The sequence below is a fragment of the Arachis ipaensis genome, chromosome B7 (assembly GCF_059453495.1).
Source record: "Arachis ipaensis isolate K30076 ecotype BB chromosome B7, ASM5945349v1, whole genome shotgun sequence".
Lineage (NCBI taxonomy): Eukaryota > Viridiplantae > Streptophyta > Magnoliopsida > Fabales > Fabaceae > Arachis > Arachis ipaensis.
Window position 1 is genome coordinate 114,612,053 of NC_142442.1, and position 4,137 is coordinate 114,616,189.

A 4,137-nucleotide genomic window follows, 5' to 3' on the forward strand; every position below is an offset into this window, starting at 1 on the left:
AATTAAAAGTTCTAATGTATTAATAGGTTTAATTTGTATATTGATTAGTTCTTTTATTTATTAAATGTGTAAAAATTATAAAAATACAATTAATTAGGAACTCGAAATAGAAAAATATTTATCATTTAAGTAAGAGATTTTGAGTTCAAGTATTGAAAATAACAAAAAATTACATTTTCTTAGAAATGATATGTAATGAAATTTATTTTAGAAAAGAAAGTTGTGGATTAACAATTTTTAATTTCTATATCTCCATATTATTTATATATATTAATATTTAACAAAATTTATTTTAATATATTTTTACTTTTACTATTAAAATTTTTTGGATCTATTATTGATTCTAAAAAAAAAATTAAGTACTCACTGTATAAGTAAAAGAAAAATATAAGAAAAGACCTCAATTGCTAATTAAAGTAAAAGATCACATTTTTCTAATTCCATTCCAATCAAATATATGAACCTATGGCCATTCTAATAAAATTATAAAAGAATAAAAAAAGAAAATATAAAATTATAAAAACATAGTAAAAAAAAAAGCATGGCCACATACCTATTTTCTTGTAATGTACTTACGCACAGTGATATACATCCATTCCTTTATGCATAATTAATTCCCATGAAACTTGGATATTAATTAGTTCCTTTTCTTGAGGTAATTTTGACGATAAGATTCTAATTTTGCAATATGCATAGTGATCATCATACATCCATTCCTATGCATAACTTTTCTTTTTATATATAAATAAGGAAATTAAAACACAGGTTCTAAAAAAAAATTAAAAAATTGAAATAATGAACAAAAAAAAGCAGCATCATTAACTATATATTAAATATCCAAAATATCCTAAGGAAAGCATGCATCCACCCATTCGTCCTCAATGCTTCATTTCATGTTATAGGTTTGTGGCAAAAGGTTGTTTTGTTTGACTGTAATGTGGGAGCTTCATCATTACCACCAATGTCCAAAGCCAAACACTCAAGAAAAAAGGACTTAGACTAATGATTACATCAGGGTGGAACGAGAATGGATAATATACTGTAACTACATGCAAAATTTCATTCTTTCCTTGGTCCACTTTGTTGGATAAATGCCTAGCTAGTTAGCTATATCTACTTATTTAATTTGGCATCTTCAAAGTTCAAAGGCTACTATGAAATTAAGACCCATCAAAATTTGTGAACACATGGAAGGGTAATAAGGTTCACATGTATCAATTTGGGGTTTTCAACTTTCAAGTAGTACTACTCCTATTTTCTCTTTTTTTTTTCTTATTCTATTTTCCTTTTCTTTTTCTACCACATTATTTCGCTGTGAGATTTTTCAATAGTAAATGAGGTAGTTGCAAGTTTGCTAATTTCGCTGTGTGCAAAAGAAAGGTAAGGGAAGGTCTACAACTTCAGAGTCAAAACAAATCTGTGCCTTATGGCTACAATAAAGACAATAGAATGGTCCCCCCAGAATTAATATAAGCCTCTAAGATAGGCTTAATTCCTTTGCACTCTGTGTGGTGGGGTTTGTACGTACACTTGAACCAAATTAAAGAGATTTTGACTAGTACAACATATATCAGGATTATTACTGCAAAATATAATGCAAATAATTGTTAATAGACCGTGACTATACTTACTAGCTAGCTACTAGCTGTTCCCTCATATTCATATGAAAATTAATGAAAATTAAGCAAAGAGCATGCACGCGCCACGGGAAGAGAGTGGTTGGTTGTGTTGCATTGAAAATAAGAGATAAATGTCAGATCCTAATGATGAGGCTACACTTACATTCAGAGGGAAGTAGTGGAGTAGCGTATAAACTTATTAGGTAAATGGAAAGGTCACCCCTTAAATTAATGCTAACTACTAAGTACAATCCATTCGGCCATTCTCATTCCCTGTTAAAAAAGATTTTGAATATCAGATCAATTTTTTTTTTAAATAGATTTTAACTGATTTTTCAATAAAAAAAAACTAGACTAACTCAACCATATTTTTAAATTACAAATTTATAGTGACACAATCTGTGGCAATCGTGCATGAACCCGTCACAAACTGAAATCTACTACTTTCATGTAAGGGAATTATTTAAAAAAAAAAAACTTGAGCTACATATGCAAAAATTAAAGTGCAGATCCAAACCATGAAACTTCATTTGGTTATGATGAAAGAGAAACAGAAAAACATTCAACCCCTCTCCAAGGGAGAGATGTAATCGATATCATCATCATTACCTTCTTGAAACCCTAAAACCAAATCACAGAACAAGTATCAACTGAAAATTGTACACAAAGGAGATTAGATAAGAAAGAATCACGAAAATAGTAGAGAGAGAATATGTAGATAGAAGCCTATAGGGTTTCAAAAAGAGACATCAAATACTAGCATATATTACAAGGTTTTTCCAAATCCAGAAGCAGCTTCTGGTTAAATTAAGGGTTATTATACCCTTTGCATACATCATCTAAACCCACATCAAATTTTTAAAGCAAACTGAAGAATACTGAGAAAGATCAAAGCAAAAGCATGAGTACACATGAAGAAGAACAAAATAATAATAATAATAATAATACCACCCGAATCGTACTAAAAGTAATTTTAGGCAAAAAGAATAATTATAAACCCATAGTGTTACTCTATAGGAGATACTAGAGACAAAAAGAAAAAAGGAATAGTGGTTATGGATGGCATGTAGATATATATAAACTTTACTTTACCTTAATTAAGGGAAGGAAGGATATCGGAGATAAATATAAAAATACATGTATATATCACGAAGAGTTTTTACAAAGAGAAGCTAACAGAACTCTGTTGGCAGTATGTCCACCTCCCAAGAATTTTGATGTCAAAAAGAATGAAGATCGGAGGAGGTGGACAGAATGCCAATAAACTCTGTAAGCAACGCTTTGTTAAGCCCAACGTGAACAAACACAATCAAGCTTGGTATATACTTGAATAATGAAGGAAGGACTATAGTCGTCGTTCACACCTAGCTAGTGCAGCCGCAGCACATAGACAAAGTGGAAGATTCAGATTGGAAGTTTTTGGCAACAAGGGTAACCACATTCCTACCCTATTTAAGATGCCACTGTGAGCCTCACAATAAATATGAGAGAGACTCATAGCGTGTCTTGGCACAAATTATTAGGTGGTAATACACTATTTAAGTGTATCATAATTTATTTTATTTTATACTTCTTTAGCCAAATACGAATACGGGTACATGTATAATGTATAATCATACTAGCTTCTATTATTTGAAATGTCATCTTATAATTGTGTGTCTTGCTTTTTATGGTAAATGTAAATTAAAGGCTAGATTTTTAAAGCTTTATACATTCAATATATTAAAAAGGTTCAAAATTTTTCTCATTCATTCTCTTAATTAATGTGTCTTTAGAGGACTTTTTAGTTAAGTCATTCTTTTAATTATTAAACATACATATGTAATCATAATAAATATAGGAAGTAGATAAGATGATAAGTTCGTCGTTAATTATTCTCTTAATAAATGATTCTGAATTCAAATTTTAAGAATAGTAAAAAAATATAATATTAATTTACTTATCTGTGAAAAATCAAATTTTAAAAGCATATATTTATTTTAAAAACACAAGGAATGTTCAGTAGTTATAAATAAATGTAAAAAAACGAGACATCTATTTACATCGTTTAATAATGTCATCTAGAGTTTTAAAGCTACTTTTTAAACATTTCTAAGATATTGAAAACTTTTGAAACTTTAAATAATTTAATATAACTTAAACTTTTCTATCTTCCTTTTGTTACATGTTTATATTTGTTTATTTTTAACTACATAAACAATGCTTCACTTTAAAAATCTTAATAATGAGTGCTAGAAAAATCCATATTGCTATAAAAGCTAAAAAGGGCGGATTATATATTAGGAAGAATTTTAAGTGTACTGAAAATACTAGTATTTTAATTAGGGAGCCACTTAGATAAAAGATTCTTAAAATGTTTTTTTTTTTAAGATATTTTTAAATAATTAAAATTTAATACATTAAATCATTAAACTGTATTATTTTTATTAAAATTAGACTAAAATAAATTGATTTGGCCAAAAAATCGATAAATTACATCTTGAACCGGTCTAAATTAATATTTTTTTATAAAAAATAA

At 28.1% G+C, this 4,137-nt stretch overlaps 1 long non-coding RNA gene across 1 annotated transcript; it reads right to left on the minus strand.

Annotated features, from left to right (window-relative positions):
* Window positions 1-659: 659 nt before the first annotated feature.
* On the minus strand, window positions 660-3,113 carry LOC110264289 (uncharacterized). Its single transcript, XR_002350187.2, has 2 exons — window positions 2,712-3,113; window positions 660-2,240 (listed from the first exon to the last, which is right to left on the minus strand). It is a non-coding gene; the product is annotated as an uncharacterized LOC110264289 (long non-coding RNA).
* Window positions 3,114-4,137: the final 1,024 nt, after the last annotated feature.